Genomic DNA, 19,705 nt, shown 5'->3' with positions numbered 1-19,705 from the left:
AAGTCCCAAACGCTAAAACTGCGCACAAATTTGCAACTTTTTTCTGCTCTGCACTATGCTCGCCAGTTTTCTGGAAGTGGGCGTGTTTTCTTATTTAAATGAATCTCTCCAGTGAGGACCATGCTTATCTTATAAGACTTTTTAATAGAACATGCGACTTTTTAAAAAAAACGTGCGACTTTTTCGTAAAGATGTGCGACTTTTGTAAAGCTGCTTACTGACGGATAAACTGCTACCATCAAACCACATTTATTACAGTCTTAAAGGGCCGATCATAAATCTGACTTGGCTAAAACTGACTTTAGCCATATGTGAAAGTGGAGTGAGCGGTCAGAGTCGTGATAAATCTGGCCCATACATGAGCCTTTCTCAAGCTTTGGTACAAAATGAACAGCATACATATAAAGGTGTATCAATCAAGGTAATCAGTACAAAAACATAATTGATAATTCCAAAAATTCAAGTGGAAAATATATCAAAATACATAAGAAAAGTCAATAATCATCCGCAGAGGGTAAAGTGACAAGTGCATATAGTGAATCAAATACATGATATAATAAAAAACATGCAATATCCTCAAGTGTGCATAATTGGATCTAACTGTATCGCATCCATCTATAATCAGTGCATATACTTTAATTAATGTGATCATAGGAGGGAGAAGGAGACTAGTTAGTACCTGGAAGATCGATGTGGCCCACATATACCATTGCGCCATTCTGCGTCTGTAGGTTGCCTCTGCGCATGTTCCGGCTGCATTACGTAATCAGTATCGGGCCGAACGGAGACGCACGGTCACCTATTGATTACCTAAGCGGCGAACGCATGAATCACAAGCCCTGCCCATAAACTGACGGCTGAAAAAGGCGGCACATGCGCAACAACATCACCTTTGTAACTGCTGCCATGTTCAAAGAGGGAGCACTGCCAGATCTCTTTTTTATGATTTATCATTGTAGCTAACAGTGGCGTACACAAAATCCATGGGGCCCCGGTGCAAAACTGATCCATGGGGCCCCCTCCCTGTCGCCCCCCCCCCCCCCCAACCTGTAGCAAGAATTTACTTGGGCCACCTGGACTGGGATCAATAATGCTCCGTGCCTCTCTGTGACCTTTTTACTACAAAATCACAGTGAGATAAAGTTGTCACTGTGATTTTGTAGCAAATAGATCACAGAGAGGCACGGAGCATTATCAGTCATGTTACTGCTCTGTGTCTCGGCTGTCCAGTACAAGGCTTGGCTGTCTTTCACGCAGCGGATTACCTGCACAGGATCCGCTCATGTGAAAGAGCCCTGAGCCCAATGCATGACTACACTTACACAGTCCTAATAAAATCTGGTCCTACCTCATCCAGGGTGTCGCTGGCGTCGGCGTGATGTCCGCTGGGTCCAGAACAAGGTCCCTGTAGTGATAGAGAAAAAAATAATAATCACATAAGGAAGGGATGGTGACTGCCCCTGTCAAATCACCAGCAGGGGGCGCTGTGCTGGCCTGTAACACTAAGCCATGCCAATGTATAGCATACATTTCCCCTAAGTGCTACTACACAGTGCTAATGCCCACCTTGTAGCCCCTCACAGTAATTAAGACCACCTTGTGGTCCCTTCAAAATAGTTATGTCTTCCTTGTGGCCCCTCACAGTAGTTATGGCCAGATATATGCCCCCTTACAGTAGTTATGGCCAGATGTATTCCCCTCACAGTAGTCCCCCTCACAGTAGTAATGCCCAGATATGTGTTGCCCTCACTGTAGTTATGGCCAGATATGTGTCCCCCTCACAGTAGTTATGCCAAGATATGAGTCCCGCTCACAGTAGTAGTTATGTCCAGATATGTGTCCCCCTTAAAGTAGTTATGGTCAGATATGTGTCCCCCTAGCGTAGGGGGCAAAATGGAATATATATACAGCGGAGGCAAAAAATGGAATATATATACACCGGAGGCAAAAAATGGAATATATACACAAGGAACAAATGGAATATATACAAAGGGGGGAACATGGATATATATACAGGGGCCCTGTATGTGTATATACACTACGTGCAGAATTATTAGGCAAATTAGTATTTTGACCACATCATTCTCTTTATGCATGTTGTCTTACTCCAAGCTGTATAGGCTCGAAAGCCTACTACCAATTAAGCATATTAGGTGATGTGCATCTCTGTAATGAGAAGGGGTGTGGTCTAATGACATCAACACCCTATATCAGGTGTGCATAATTATTAGGCAACTTCCTTTCCTTTGGCAAAATGGGTCAAAAGAAGGACTTGACAGGCTCAGAAAAGTCAAAAATAGTGAGATATCTTGCAGAGGGATGCAGCACTCTTAAAATTGCAAAGCTTCTGAAGCGTGATCATCGAACAATCAAGCCTTTCATTCAAAATAGTCAACAGGGTCGCAAGAAGCGTGTGGAAAAACCAAGGTGCAAAATAACTGCCCATGAACTGAGAAAAGTCAAGCATGCAGCTGCCAAGATGCCACTTGCCACCAGTTTGGCCATATTTCAGAGCTGCAACATCACTGGAGGGCCCAAAAGCACAAGGTGTGCAATACTCAGAGACATGGCCAAGGTAAGAAAGGCTGAAAGACGACCACCACTGAACAAGACACACAAGCTGAAACGTCAAGACTGGGCCAAGAAATATCTCAAGACTGATTTTTCTAAGGTTTTATGGACTGATGAAATGAGATTGAGTCTTGATGGGCCAGATGGCTGGATTGGTAAAGGGCAGAGAGCTCCAGTCTGACTCAGACGCCAGCAAGGTGGAGGTGGAGTACTGGTTTGGGCTGGTATCATCAAAGATGAGCTTGTGGGGCCTTTTTGGGTTGAGGATGGAGTCAAGCTCAACTCCCAGTCCTACTGCCAGTTTCTGGAAGACACCTTCTTCAAGCAGTGGTACAGGAAGAAGTCTGCAAGGTAAGAAAAACATGATTTTCATGCAGGACAATGCTCCATCACACGCGTCCAAGTACTCCACAACGTGGCTGGCAAGAAAGGGTATAAAAGAAGAAAATCTAATGACATGGCCTCCTTGTTCACCTGATCTGAACCCCATTGAGAACCTGTGGTCCATCATCAAATGTGAGATTTACAAGGAGGGAAAACAGTACACCTCTCTGAACAGTGTCTGGGAGGCTGTGGTTGCTGCTGCACGCAATGTTGATGGTGAACAGATCAAAACACTGACAGAATCCATGGATGGCAGGCTTTTGAGTGTCCTTGCAAAGAAAGGTGGCTATATTGGTCACTGATTTGTTTTTGTTTTGTTTTTGAATGTCAGAAATGTATATTTGTGAATGTTGAGATGTTATATTGGTTTCACTGGTAAAAATAAATAATTGAAATGGGTATATATTTGTTTTTTGTTAAGTTGCCTAATAATTATGTACAGTAATAGTCACCTGCACACACAGATATCCCCCTAAAATAGCTAAAACTAAAAACAAACTAAAAACTACTTCCAAAAATATTCAGCTTTGATATTAATGAGTTTTTTGGGTTCATTGAGAACATGGTTGTTGTTCAATAATAAAATTAATCCTCAAAAATACAACTTTCCTAATAATTCTGCACTCCCTGTATATATATATATATATATATATATATATATATATATATATAGATCCATAAAAGAAGTTTCAGGCAGCACTCCTGTCGTTTTACTCAGCCGTAGCTGTGTGGTGCCGGCGGTGGTCCCTCGATTCGAGACGTAAAACAATGAAGAAAATCCGCAGCACTCCTTGAAGTGTAGAGAAAATGTGTAGTTTTATTCACACATGTCAAATAAGACAACGTTTCGGTTCTCTCACAGAACCTTTTTCAAGTCAAGTGAACATAAAGTGCATAAGTGCTAGTATAAATACATCATCACATTGTAGTCAATTAGTCATCAACCAATACAAAATCAGTGCACTCCCATATTTAGGGCATGTTACAATTCATTCCTTCTCTCTCTGTGCCTAGATAGAGACTAATCACAGTGCTTCTCCATTCATGATTCACATTTACTACATACAAGTGCCAAAATTAAAGTGCTAAGTGCAATATAAACCCTATTTCCTAAGTTACCTTGCTGTGGTTATATATGAAGGAACAGGAGGAGATGGCGTCTGAACTTGTGTGGAGGCACGCCACCGCTCGCGTCTCTCCCTCCTCAGTGCGCATGTGTCAATTCCATCCCCACTGACAACGCAGTACATAACCTCTCTGCGTCATCCGAAGGCGGAGATCTAACGCCATGACGTCAGATCCACTCCGTCAGCCACCACCACGCACGCATGCGTGCCAGTGAGCCGCGGCAGTGATCCACGCCAAGTCATAGATCTCTTCCGCCATTTTACTCTAGGGCAATCGTTTGGGCATTGTCTTGCGCCTTTAACTCCTTCTGTTCCTTCTTACCTCTTACCAACCAGCAAAGGTACAGGCTTGAACCATATTTTCAAAAAAGAGCATAGAATATTCTATCATGAATTCGTCATGTAACATCCATTGGGTCCACCCCATACATTATAATGAATACACACAGAAGTTAGATCAGTGAAAGGGCATTATCCAACCATCCCTCCTGTCACCCTAAATTCGACATTTAACCCTTTGGGTTTCAGAGTATCTAACCGAAAAATCCATCTAAGCTCAGTTTTCTTTAAGATGGTTAAACGGTCCCCTCCTCTGTCCAATGGTTTTACATGATCCAAAAGATTGCCCTAGAGTAAAATGGCGGAAGAGATCTATGACTTGGCGTGGATCACTGCCGCGGCTCACTGGCACGCATGCGTGCGTGGTGGTGGCTGACGGAGTGGATCTGACGTCATGGCGTTAGATCTCCGCCTTCGGATGACGCAGAGAGGTTATGTACTGCGTTGTCAGTGGGGATGGAATTGACACATGCGCACTGAGGAGGGAGAGACGCGAGCGGTGGCGTGCCTCCACACAAGTTCAGACGCCATCTCCTCCTGTTCCTTCATATATAACCACAGCAAGGTAACTTAGGAAATAGGGTTTATATTGCACTTTGCACTTTAATTTTGGCACTTGTATGTAGTAAATGTGAATCATGAATGGAGAAGCACTGTGATTAGTCTCTATCTAGGCACAGAGAGAGAAGGAATGAATTGTAACATGCCCTAAATATGGGAGTGCACTGATTTTGTATTGGTTGATGACTAATTGATTACAATGTGATGATGTATTTATACTAGCACTTATGCACTTTATGTTCACTTGACTTGAAAAAGGTTCTGTGAGATAACCGAAACGTTGTCTTATTTGACATGTGTGAATAAAACTACACATTTTCTCTACACTTCAAGGAGTGCTGCGGATTTTCTTCATTATATATATATATATATATATATATATATATATATCCATTTTGCCCCCTCTGTATATATTTCATTTGTCACCTGTGTATGTATTCTATTTTTTACCCCCTCTGTATATATTTATTTTTTGTCATTTTTCCAAATATTTCATTAAATTTGCCCCCAGGGTCGGGCCCCTATGAAGGATTTGCCTCACTGACAGATCCTCCTTGTGTTATGAGCCGGCACATATCCCAAAAAAAAATAAAAAAACTTACCTACTCTCTGAACCTGCTCTGCTCCCGCCGTCTTGTTCATAATCCAGTCATCTGGCGTGCGTTGGCCGCGTCATCCCGTCAACCAGCATAATCCTGCGAGACCTGGCGCGGCGGTCACGGGTCTGGAGCAAGGCACTGGCAGCAGCTCTGGATGGGTGGAGGAGGGGCCAGGCACAGAGGCCGGGGCCCGACCGGCCATATAATATTAAAACTTTAAAAATAATTTGCGGTGGGACTGCAGACCCCAGCTGCCTTGGGTACAGCAATACTGCAGGGGCCAGGGGTCCACAGGCGGCCGGGCCCCCTAGAGTGCCGGGCCCGGTCGCAACTGTGACCGCTGCGACCCCTGTATGTATGCGCCTGGTAGCTAAGCACCGTCACTATTCCTATAGGATCGGTCACTGTGGATAAATTCCACTGCCAAGCAGGTTAGGCGAGTAACCACCTCTTCCAAGATGGATAACCCAAACCCAATCCGTACCCAATGAACCTGTCCACCGCAGGTAGAGTGCTTCACGTACATTCCGGGTAACCGAGGGCAAACCACCTTCCTCATACAATCCCACCATATCTGTAATCAATATTTAATCCATTAGGATACAGGCTATCATGAGAAGTGAAATAATAAAGGAACAAGCTTCAGGTGTCATTGATGATACATCCAACATACTTTTCACAGCCTCAATCTCTTTACGATGGTCAATGGAAGTATAAAGGGATGTGACATCAAATGAGACCAAAGTGACTGATTCAAACCCATCCAGATTAACCTTACTCAATTTATTTAAAAAAATCAGATGTATCTCTAATGTAAGACCTGCCTCCTGTAGAGAAGTCACGTAATACCTTATCCAGGAAAATTGCTATATGGCAAAAAACAGAGTCTGTGCCAGACACGATGGGGCGTCCCGGTGGGTCCACCAACGTTTTGTGGACCTTAGGTAGCACGTAACTCACCGGGGTGATGGGGTAGGGAACAACCAAATATTCCCTAAGTCCCTCATCTATGATACCCGCCCTCAAAGCATCTGACATACATTGCTCAATAATTCGAGTAATGTGGAACTTGGGATCATGTTGTAACAAACCATACACTTTCTCATCACTTAATTGCCTTAAGATCTCTGATGTATTTAGTAGTGTCCATCACTACAACTGCACCGCCTTTATCGGCTGGTTTTACCGTTAAATCAATATCATCCCGCAACTCAGTCGATGCATACACCTCAGCCGTAGTGAGATTGGGGTATCTGAAGCCCTCCAAGCGAGGGAGAGACCTCAGCTCACCAATCCCACTCTTGAAGGCTGAGGTGTATGCCTCAATGGCAGGTTCGTTTACCACAGGATTGAAACTGCTTTTGTTGGATAAATTAGACATTTTACAGGAGAACTCACTAGATCTCTCTACCTTATCCCTAGTTGCTCCTTGAAACCATACCTTTAACTTAATGGAACGGAAAAAATTACACAAATCTGACTCCACATCCAACCAATTTAACTGTGAATTGGGGCAAAAGGACAGTCCTTTGGACAAGACGGTTAACTGAGCAGGAGTCAGTATTTTAGAGTAAAGATTGATAACAGGTACTTCTTCTTGGTGATGGGTACTTTGTTCAATTGATTCCGTGTTTTCATATTGCAGGTTTTTCCAGTTCCGTCTATATCGGCGGCCGCCCCTCCTGATTTGCTTCCTTTTGGTGTCTTTGGATCTGAATTGTTCCCTAAAAAAAACATTTTACTCACTTTTATGCATCTGCACGTTTTTCCTTGGTTTCTTGTTGTCCCTCATATTGTTGTATGAGGAGTTATTTGGTTGCCAGGTGTAAATATCACCCTTTTTATAGTCCTCTGTATCACGTGCCCATTTAATTCTCCTGCCTTCCTCTAGTTCGGTCTGCAACTGTTGCAACTGTATGTTTAAAATATCAATAAACTGAGAGTATAATTCTTCCATCATATGTGTGCGTAACAGTTGATCAATCTGTGTCGTATCAATTGTTAATGCAGAGACTTCTTGTTCAATAAAATAAAATCCAGGGAAAATTTGTTAGACAAGGCCTCAAATCGCTTCCAAAAAGGATCACTGTTGGAAAACAAATTATGATGCAGATGGGAGCGCATCCCTCTAGGAATCCTCTGTTCCTTATAATAATGCCCAAGAGTGGTCATATGTAATTTCAAAGACAATGTCCGTCTGGATAAATTTTCATATTTCCTTTTGAGTTCTTTCAATGATGGGGTAGTGAGAAAGGCAGTATCTCCCTCTATACCCTGTATTATACCTTCCGCGTCCTCCTGCGTAAAGCACAACCACCGGGTGTTTCCAAGTGCGACATATTAATGGTAAAAAACATCAGAGTACCCTGCGGCGAACGTGCGTCTCCGTTCGGCCCAATACTGATGACGTAATGCAGCCGTAATGGCGCGATGGTATATGTGGGCCACATCGATCTTCCAGGTACTAACTAGTCTCCTCCTCCCTCCTATGATCACATTAATTAAAGTATATGCACTGATTATAGATGGATGCGATACAGTTGGATCCAATTATGCACACTTGAGGATATTGCATGTTTTTTATTATATCATGTATTTGATTTACTATATGCACTTGTCACTTTACCCTCTGCAGATGATTATTGACTTTTCTTATGTATTTTGATACATTTTGAACTTGAATTTTTGTGATTATCAATTATATTTTTGTACAGATTACCTTGATTGATACACCTTTATATGTATGCGGTTCATTTTGTACCAATGCTTGAGAAAGGCTCATGTATGAGCCGAAACGTCGCTCTTTGCCACTTCATGGGTGAATAAAACACATTGTCTTATTGAAGATCTTTCTGGAGTGCAGTCCGATTTTTATTATATACTCGATGAAATGAGGGCAGCACTCCGGCTTTGTGATGAAAAAAGGTGGATGTTATTACACCCAACAGCAATGCAGCATTTCAGCTCGCTCAATTGAGCCTTATATACTGTATATTGAACCCCACTGACAAGGTAAGTCTGGTATACGGCTTGTTAAAGCAGAAGCAGCTGTGAGCCGCCTCCCACTGCCTCCTCCGGCTGGGCCTGGCTGCTGGGGCCACTACGTCTCCTCACACAAGCAGCATCCTGCTTGTCAGTTATCCTTGGAGTCTCCATCCATAGGGCGTGCGGACACTCCAGCACATAAAGGGCCATCACTCACTTTTTCCAATTTTCACCAGTCAATGGCCCTCAACCTTAGAGAACTTCAGGCACTTTCCCCAGTGAGAGGGCACCTGAGTAATATGGTCTCTTAGCTTGCTAAGTCCCTGCAAAAGCATTTTGCTATATTGTCTGACCCTCCACTCCCTGACCTTTGCCAACTGACCGTATTGACCATTTTCTGCTGCCCTAACCTCTACCAGTTTTGCCTCTTCACTCGGTGCCCCGCACTGGTGTCTTGGACCCCCATGGGTCAGCTGTCAAACACCCAGGGACCAGGGGTAGGATTCAAATTTTTTACAGGTTCCCTACTCAGCGGCGGACACGCAGCGTCACGACACATGTTTGCATATACATACACCATATATATGCAACACACATAAATACACCTGGCCCTGGTCCCGTCTGCAGCAGCTAGCTTCTCCTCTGTGTGGTCCTGGTATCTTCGCTCTGCCTCAGACAATCGCTGGCTTGAGGACCGTATTTTTTGCCCTATAAGACGCACCTAGGTTTTAGAGGAGAACAATAAGAAAAAAATATTTCCATTGCACCTCAGGTCAGACCAGCAATCACACCCCCAATGTTAATCAGACCTCAAATCAGACCCCCAATACCTCAGATCAGCCCCCTCAATGTCACATTTCACACCCTCAATGTCACATTTCTCACCTCTCCCTGTCAAATCACCTGTGTCACATCAGCCCTCACATTTCTCCCCCTCCATCCATGTTGTCACATTTCTCCCCCCCCCCCAGTCCCCTCCATCCATGTTGTCACATTTCTCCCCCCCGGCCCCCTCCATCCATATTGTCACATTCCCCCCCCCCCCCCGGCCCCATCCATGTTGTCACATTTCTCCCCCCTGGCCCCCTCCATCCATATTGTCACATTTCTCCCCCCCCTGGCCCCCTCAATCCATATTGTCACATTTCTCCCCCCCCTGGCCCCCTTCATCCATATTGTCACATTTCTCCCCCCCCCCATGGCCCCCTTCATCCAAATTGTCACATTTCTCCCCCCCCCCTTGCCCCCTCCATCCATATTGTCACATTTCTCCCCCCCTGGCCCCCTCCATCCATATTGTCACATTTCTCCCCCCCTGGCCCCCTCCATCCATATTGTCACATTTCTCCCCCCTCTGGCCCCCTCCATCCATATTGTCACATTTCTCCCCCCCCCTGGCCCCCTCCATCCATATTGTCACATTTCTCCCCCCCCCCCCCCGGCCCCCTCAATCCATATTGTCACATTTCTCCCCCCCTGGCCCCCTCAATCCATATTGTCACATTTCTCCCCCCCTGGCCCCCTCCATCCATATTGTCACATTTCCCCCCCCCCCTGGCCCCCTACATCCATATTGTCACATTTCTCCCCCCCCCCCCCCCGGCCCCCTACATCCATATTGTCACATTTCTCCCCCCCCTGGCCCCCTCCATCCATATTGTCACATTTCTCCCCCCCTGGCCCCCTCCATCCATATTGTCACATTTCTCCCCCCCCCCCTGGCCCCCTCCATCCATATTGTCACATTTCTCCCCCCCTGGCCCCCTCCATCCATATTGTCACATTTCTCCCCCCCTGGCCCCCTCCATCCTCCATGTTGTCACATTTTTTCCCCCCAGCCCCCTCCATCCTCCATGTTGTCACATCACACTCACTACTACCCTAATCACTACTACCCGGCTAACACGACCTGACCTGTCCTGACTCCTGCTGGCTGCCTGCGATTCTTCAATCTTTCTAAGTTCTGATGGCTGGGTCTGGACTGACACAACACAGTCAGTCAGCTCTAGCCTCTAGACAGTCCCTCTGCTCTGGCTGCCGCCGGGGGTGTTGCTGCGTGCGGGGGGAGATCATTTGAGTAAGCGGCTGCTGAAGCGCCGGGTTAAAAATAATCAATTATGTTATGTGCTGCACTAGGACCGGGTCGGGATTCCTGCTTCTTACCGGTCCTGCAAACCTGCTGTAATTTTAACAAACTGTTCGGCAGAACCGGAGAGAACCGGCTGGATCCCATACCTGCCAGGGACTACTTCAAGAGGTAGCGGTCTGGTGGATCTCCTTCAGCGAAGTCCAGATTCCTGTATAGGGGTTAAAGAGTGAATGACCACCAGGATAATTTATCCCAAAGTCAAACTTGTTGGTTTGCACAGTGGTTCCACACCCACTGCCATAAAACAGCTCAATAGACCTTATAGATATTTATGGTCTATAAAAAAATTGTATTTCAGATCAATATTTTTAGACTCTTGGGGAGAATACAAATTCTTATAGTATGTTTTACCGCTGGTTTGATGCAAATCAAATCCAAGGTTTGGAGTTCCTGAATTATTGGCCACTTTGAATGTTTTCCTCCAGTAGTAGTGCCAGTGCTGGAATTTCCACATTTCCTATTACACCGTTCAGAAAAAGAATATGAATTTGACTTTGTATATAGGAAAGTAGTGAGATGTGATAGCTATCGACAGAAAATCAATTGTGCCCTGAACTTTTTAATACATAGTAATTTGTATGGGTCTGAAGATTGCAGGCATCAATTTTAGCCGTAGGCTCTAGAAAACCTGAGGATTGTTACTGGAATAAGTCATAAACTGAAATCTTCTCATACTGTATATGAAACTTAACAAGAAAATTCAAATGCCATAGGAGAAAAGATTTATAGGGAAACAAAAAGAAACTTTGTATACAAATGTATGGACTTTAGTTTAATTTACCAATTAGTTGTAAATGAAGTATAGTTAGGGTGAGCTTAGATGGATTTGCAGCAAATCCATAGGAATATAGAAAGTGTTGTGGATTATAACCGCTGAATGACCGCCAATATTCCTTTTTACAGCAGAGCCTTATTCTAGGCCACCTCCTTTTTGCTGTAGGCTATTCTAAGCAATGCATAGGTCTCCAGTGCAGTGGAGAGCAAGTGTTCATCTCTCACATGGCAGCCGGGCTGCTGCTCTAATGGTTCGGATCGGCAGAAATGATGATCCTGGCCACTTAAAGACTTAGATGCCATGTCAGTAGTGACCATGGCATTTAAGTGGTTTCAGATGGAGGGAGCTCCCTCTGTCAGGAATAGGCATCGCCGTGACTCAGATCGTCATGTGCCGATGTCTCCATACAGCAGCCGGGGACCTAAAGAAGGCATGCCCTTAGTATATGTGTGTATGTATCAGGCTGTACTGTACTACATAAGTAGCTCAGTGTATTATGGAAGTGATTGGAGGATTGCATCTTAAAGTTCCCTTATGGGACTTGTTAGTGGTGAAATTTGTTTTAATATTTTTTTAGAAAAAACTGAAAAACTGCTCAGTTAAAAAAAAAAAAATAAATACCCTACACATATTTGTTATCGGCACATCCATAACAACCCACACTTTACAATTTATCCCACACAGTGAACGCATTTTAATCAGCAGCTGACTAAGTGGAAAGGATTTATTCTATCAGAGCTGTAAGGCAGTTCACTGAGTAAAGCGATGCCCACCTGGAAAAGCAGTACATGTGCCATAGGCCTCATGCACACAACAGTTTTTTTTCACGGTCCGCAAAAACGGGGTCCGTAGGTCCGTGATCCGTGACCGTTTTTACGTCCGTGGGTCTTCCTTGATTTTTGGAGGATCCACGGACATGAAAAAAAAGTCGTTTTGGTGTCCGCCTGGCCGTGCGGAGCCAAACGGATCCGTCCTGAATTACAATGCAAGTGAATGAGGACGGATCCGTTTGACGTTGACACAATATGGTGCCATTTCAAACGGATCCGTCCCCATTGACTTTCAATGTAAAGTCTGGAGTTCTTTTATACCATCGGATTGGAGTTTTCTCCAATCCGATGGTATATTTTAACTTGAAGCGTCCCCATCACCATGGGAATGCCTCTATGTTAGAATATACTGTCGGATATGAGCTACATCGTAAAACTCAGATCCGACAGTATATTCTAACACAGAGGCATTCCCATGGTGATGGGGACGCTTCAGGTTAGAATATACTGAAAAACTGTGTACATGACTGCCCCTGCTGCCTGGCAGGTGCTGCCAGGCAGCAGGGGGCAGACACCCCCCCCCCTGTTTTTAACTCATTGGTGGCCAGTGCGGCCGCCCCCCCCCTCCCTCCCTCCCCTGTAGTTAACTCATTGGTGTCCAGTGGGCCCCCCCTCCCTCCCCTGTAGTTAACTCATTGGTGTCCAGTGGGCCCCCCCTCCCTCCCCTGTAGTTAACTCATTGGTGTCCAGTGGGCCCCCCCCTCCCTCCCCTGTAGTTAACTCATTGGTGTCCAGTGGGCCCCCCCTCCCTCCCCTGTAGTTAACTCGTTGGTGGCCAGTGGGCCCCCCCCTCCCTCCCCCTCCTAATTAAAATCGCCCCCCCTATCATTGGTGGCAGAGTACCGATCGGAGTCCCAGTGTAATCGCTGGGGCTCCGATCGGTAACCATGGCAACCGGGACGCTACTGCAGTCCCGGTTGCCATGGTTGCTTAGCAATTTGTAGAAGCTTCATACTTACCTGCGAGCTGCGATGTCTGTGACCGGCCGGGAGCTCCTCCTACTGGTAAGTGACAGGTCTGTGCGGCGCATTGCCTATAGCACAGACCTGTCACTTACCAGTAGGAGGAGCTCCCGGCCAGTCACATACATCAATAACATGCAAAGAGGTATCTCATAGAAAACGAGACCGGCCTCACTAGTGTCACCTTTAGAAGTGGCTATCTATGAGTCAAAGTTATACACTATATATATATATATATATATATATATATATATATATATATATACTAAAACGAAAACTTCTGGGCAGCACCGCCAAACCAACGTATAAACGGATAGTGCCAGCGGTTGGGGCGGTGATCCTACCACCAATGCATCAATAAAAATAAGAGTACGGCAGCACATCCATTAAAGTGACATGAGCTTTATTCACAAAAATGCAACATTTTGGTTCACTCCATATATATATACACTGCCCGTCCCAAAAAAAAGTCGCCACCAAAAATATTTCATTGGACCATCCTTAGCTTTGATTATGGCACGCATTCGCTGTGGCATTGTTTTGATAAGCTTCTGCAATGTCACAAGATTTATTTCCATCCAGTGTTGCATTAATTTTTCACCAAGATCTTGCATTGATGATGGTAGAGTCTGACTGCTGCGCAAAGCTTTCTCCAGCACATCCCAAAGATTCTCAACAGGGCTTAGGTCTGGACTCTGTGGTGGCCAATCCATGTGTGAAAATCATGTCTCATGCTCCCTGAACCACTCTTTCACAATTTGAGCCCGATGAATCCTGGCATTGTCATCTTGAAATATGCCCGTGCCATCAGGGAAGAAAAAAATCCATTGATGGAATAACCTGGTCATTCAGTATGTTCAGGTAGTCAGCTGACCCCATTCTTGGAGAACATACTGTTGCTGAACCTAGACCTGACCAACTGCAGCAACCTGTAATCACCTGTAATCATGTATATATATTATACCACCTGATACTGATCAATTTATCCTTCTATGTATCATGTACAGCTAGTTCTATTATATTTATATTGTTTATATTGTTTTACATTTTGTTTTTTTTCTTCATTTTTTTGTGTTTTTCATACCGGTTGTCAATGACGATATATACTATGTACCTGTTGTTTACAGATAAAATTTGACCACTGAGGAAGGTCCATTTGAGACCGAAACGTCCGGTCAGCTTTCTTTATTTTCTGATTTTGGTGATAATTGGGCAACTGGAATATGAAAATAATGTATAAATAATAAATTTGAGTGCCTCAATCTCTACTACAGCTTCTAGTTTATGGTCATCTTCCATAGACTGAACAATACTACATACCTTAGTGTCATCTTAAAAAATAGAAACAGTGCTATTAATCCCATCCTCAATAACATTAATAGATACTGTAAGTTAAATAAGAGGATCCAGCACTGAACCTTGGGGTACACCACTTATAACCGTGACCATTAAAAATAGGAACCATTGACCACAATTCTCTGGACACAGTCCTTCAGCCAGTTTTCACTCCAATTACCATACAAACTATACTTTGTAGGCCTTTAGACCTTAATTTACCTATTAAACGTCTATGAAGAACAGTATCAAATACCTTTGCAGAATCCAACACTACCTCCAAAGCTGCTCTTCTGTCCAGGCTTCTACTCACCAGGCTTCTACTCTGACAACTTCTGTCCTTGGTTATGACTTATGATATTATTATTTTATGTAGTAATCTCTCTCTAGTGGTGGCTGCTGCAGCCAGAATTTTCTTTCCTAGGACTACAAAATTCACGGTCTAACCTTTGGATAGGCCATCAATATCAGATTGGTGGGGTCGTTCCACCAGATTGTTGAAGACTGATGACAAGGGGCAAGTGGAGTGCCTAGGGTGGAATAACATGACTGAGGGCAAGGCAATTCCCAGAAATAAAAACTTGCAAAAACCTGTATCAGGAAAGGCAAGGGCTCGTTGGTTCTTTTTGCCCAGGGGCCAACGAAATTCTCCCTTTTGGTGTATATAAATGTTTGGAATGGCAGAATCCGCCTGAATGTTCGTAAAGTCCCAGCTACACAGTTACAGATGAATCTAATACAGAATTTATATAGTCTCACGTGTTTCTACAGCCAAATACATATTATTATTATTTACTCTTTCTGTGGTTGATTTCGGTGCTGAATTTTATTTAGCCTTTGTAAATATTGCTTCCTAGAAAATTGCAAAATATAATGTGCATCAGTCGAGAGAGTAATTGCAAACCATAGCAAAAAGTCAGAGGATCCAGAAATTTCTTATTACAGCTGTCTGACAAAGAGCTCTTTGCTGACAAGAGAAGTAACCCCAATTTGGAACAGGTTTTCAGGGCCACCCTCTGGCAGAAATTGCATTTAACTTGTTATTATGGAAAATATTTTTGAACATCTCAGCACAGCAAATCTATTAGGCCCTGCAATCCAGTGAAGTACAGGGAGGGTATGTACATGCCAAGAGCTGTGGCTAAAATACAGTATGTTGACAAAAGTTGGTAAATTACAATAAAAACAATGTATAGAAAGCTGCAAGTTAGTCCAAACAGACACTTGGCGGTATGCTATTATGTTATTATAATGTCGTTGTGTAAACTCAAGTGTTGCTTTCTCCGTTCTTCACATTCCACACACATTCAGACATCAGAGCCAGAATGACAAGGTATCTTACATTTGTTGTCAAAGAGGCTGACTACCTTGTGTTTTGGTGTTAATGAAGTTCACGGCGGCTGAAATGAAACTGAAAAATTACCATAGCATTATATGCCCTGTGGAATTGTAACATTATATTAATGTTCATCTTTTGTTTGAAAGTCAGAAGGACTTACTACAAAAGGCAGATTGCAACTGGTAATAGTTGGCACACAATAGGCTGCAGACTTCTGATTTAGGGTGGGGTGGTTGGAAAACGCAGCTGTCTTGTGGCCAAGTACCACCTGGCTGAACAAAGAGCAGTAGGATCACATCAACTCAGTGTTGAATGTTAGTGAACATGTATTTTTGTGGGTTACTGTGTGGCCAAGGTGTTGTATCAGCTGGGTTATGCCATCAAAGTCAGATAGGCACAGGTCCCACCTCAGAGACTCACGTCTATCTCTAAACAGGCACCCGAAAGTGAAAGTGAGAGTGCTTGGCTATTTCTGGAAGTCCTATAGAAAAGAATGAAGGCCAGCCAGGCATGTGTGGCTACTTTCAGATGATTTGGGGAGTCCTGTTCTGGAGATAGGTGCATGTCTCAGAGGTGGGACCTGCATCTATCTTACATTGGTGGCACATCCTGGAAATATGTCACCAATGTCTCAGATGAGGCAACCCCTTTAACTATGAATACTATGAATGGGGATGCAAGTAATAAGAGAGGTGACAGGTCAGATAGGTACAGGTCCCACCTCAGAGACCCACGCCTATCTCTAAACGGGCCCCCAAAATTTAAAGTGAGAGGGCGCTTTGCTACAGTATTTCCAGAAGTCCTATAGAAATGAATGCAAGGCGGCCAAGCATGTGTGGCTGCTTTCCGATCATCTTCTGGAGATAGGTGCATGTCCCAGAGGTGGGACCCGCATCTATTTTACATTGGTGGCACATCGTAGCAATATGTCATCAATGTCTCAAATGAAGCAACCCCTTTAACTACAAATATTATGACAGCTGATGCAAGTTGTAGGAGAGGTGACAGGTCCTCTTTAATCAGCTTCGCACAATACCATTAAGTTACCTTTTATCATCATGTCATTTTTGGGTCCATGATTCTGTGATTATTTGTTTCTTTACTATCTCTATAGCAGTCGGAGCTCCTCTTTTTCTGATACAGAGATCCAAATCTCCTGTGTAGACATAGATTTAAATGATAAAATTCTGTCTGCCTGCAGCCATTACAAGACGGAGCTGAGGAGCTTACTGCATACTGTTAGGGTATGGTCACTAGTGATGTCCCTAACTATTCGCCGGCGAATAGCTTGTTCGCGTTCGCCGCTGCGGGCGAACATATGCGATGTTCGGTCCGCCCCCTATACATCATCATTGAGTAAACTTTGACCCTGTACCTCACAGTCAGCAGACACATTCCAGCCAATCAGCAGCAGACCCTCCCTCCCAGACCCTCCCACCTCCAGGACAGCATCCATTTTAGATTCATTCGGAATCTGCATTCACAGTGAGAGGAGGGAGAGTGTAGCTGCTGCTGATTCAATAGGGAAAGCGTTAGCTAGGGCATTGGTCTGTGTCCACAGACTCATCTGCTGTAAGGACGGCGTCCTGACAGCACCCCAAAAAGCCCTTTTTAAGGGCTGGTACATCAGTCTGCTTATTTTTTATTTTTTTTCATATATATATATTGAAGTTGCCTGTGTGAGAGGCTGCAGGCTCAGTCATAGACAGCACTGTGTGCATAGTGCACACCATTCATACAGGGTGTGACAGAAAATACCTTGCAGATAAAAAAAATATTATATTTAATATTTTTCTGTGATCTAATCACATTTGCAAGCCCGTGTGTGTCAGCCAGGCCCACACAGAGACTGTACTGTGCCCACTGCCCACCATATAGAGTGGCACAGTACCTTGCACGCATAGTAACACTTATCTAATAAAAAATGACAGGCAGAGGCAGGCCACGCCGCAGGGGCCGTCGTGTTCGTGGTGCTGTGATTTCCACTGGCCCTGGAATAATGCCCAGTGTTTAGAGGCCACGTACCCTGAACCCAAAAAATTCTGAGAAAATTGTTGACTGGATTACACAGGACACCCAATCTTCAACAGCTTCCGCTAAGAACCTTGACGCACCATCCTCCTCCAGCTCAGCTATGGTCACCACTCTCCCGCCCGCCTCCACCACCACCACTACCACCACAGCCACCACAGCCACTTCACTTGATCCCTCAGAGGAGTTATTTACACATCAGTTGGATGAAATTAGTGATGCGCAACCATTATTGCCAGGGGATGTAGATAACAGGGATATGTCTCAGTCAGGCAGCATTACACACATGGACGTACAGTGTGATGATGATGATGTTGTACCCGCTGCTGCTTCCTTTGCTGAGGTGTCAGATACAAGTGAAGCGGTTGATGATGACGATGTGTCCGTGGATGCCACGTGGGTGCCTGCTCGAAGAGAAGAAGAAGAGGGGGAAAGTTCAGAAGGGGAGACAGAGAGAAGGAGGAGATGAGTTGGAAGCAGGGGGAGGTCGTCGCAAGGAGCTAGTGGCACAGTCAGACAGCATGTATCGGCACCCGGGGTCAGCCAGACAGCACGCCAATCAACGCATGCTGTTGCCACCACCAGAATGCCGTCATTGCAAAGCTCAGCAGTGTGGCATTTTTTTTGTGTGTCTTCCTCTGACAACAGCGATGCCATTTGCAACCTGTGCCAAAAGAAACTGAGTCGTGGGAAATCCAACACCCACCTAGGTACAACTGCTACAGCTGCCACGTCAACCACTGCTGTCCTCCTTGCCCCCTCTCAACCACCCGCCACTCCGCCTCTCACCTTGAGCAGTTCCATCTCATCTGCCCACAGTCAGGTGTCTGTTAAGGAAATGTTTGAGTGTAAGAAGCCAATGTCACAGAGTCACCCCCTTGCCCAGCGTCTGACAGCTGGCTTGACGAAAATCTTAGCCCGCCAGCTTTTACCATACCAGCTGGTGGAGTCTGAGGCCTTCAAAAAATTTGTCGCTATTGGGACACCACAGTGGAAGGTACCCGGACGAATTATTTTTTCTAATAAGGCAATCCCAAACCTCTACTCTGTGATTGAAAAGGAAGTCATGGCATCTCTGGCATACAGTGTTGGGGCAAGGGTCCATCTGACCACTGATACCTGGTCTGCAAAGCACGGTCAGGGCAAGTATATCAACTACACTGCGTATTGGGTCAATCTGCTGACGGCTGCCCAGCATGGAATGCGTGGCTCTGCAGCGGAGTTGGTGACACCGCCACAACTTGCAGGCAGGCCTACTGCCACCTCCTCTACTCCTCCTACTCCATCCTCTTCCATAACCTCTTCGGCTGAGTCCTCTTTTGTTGCGGCGTCTGCACATCAACTGAACCCCCCCAGTTCCCCAGGGGCTATTCCACATCCCGGATACGACAGTGTCACGTTGTCTTGGGGTTGACTTGCCTGAAAGCAGAGAGCCACACTGGACCAGCACTCCTGTCCGCCCTGAACGCACAGGTGGATCAGTGGCTGACCCCGCACCAACTGGAGATCGGCAAAGTGGTGTGTGACAATGGAAGCAATTTGTTGGCTGCATAGAATTTGGGCAAGTTGTCACATGTGCCGTGCATGGCACATGTGTTGAATCTCATCGTACAACGCTTTGTGTCTAAGTACCCAGGCTTACAGCAGGACGTCTTCAAGCAGGCCAGGAAGGTGTGTGGCCATTTCAGGTGTTCCTACACGGCCACGGCGCACTTTGC

Source organism: Bufo gargarizans, chromosome 3 (assembly GCF_014858855.1).
Source record: "Bufo gargarizans isolate SCDJY-AF-19 chromosome 3, ASM1485885v1, whole genome shotgun sequence".
NCBI lineage: Eukaryota > Metazoa > Chordata > Amphibia > Anura > Bufonidae > Bufo > Bufo gargarizans.
The sequence above is the reverse complement of the archived record's forward strand: the minus strand, read 5'-3'. Positions refer to the sequence as shown.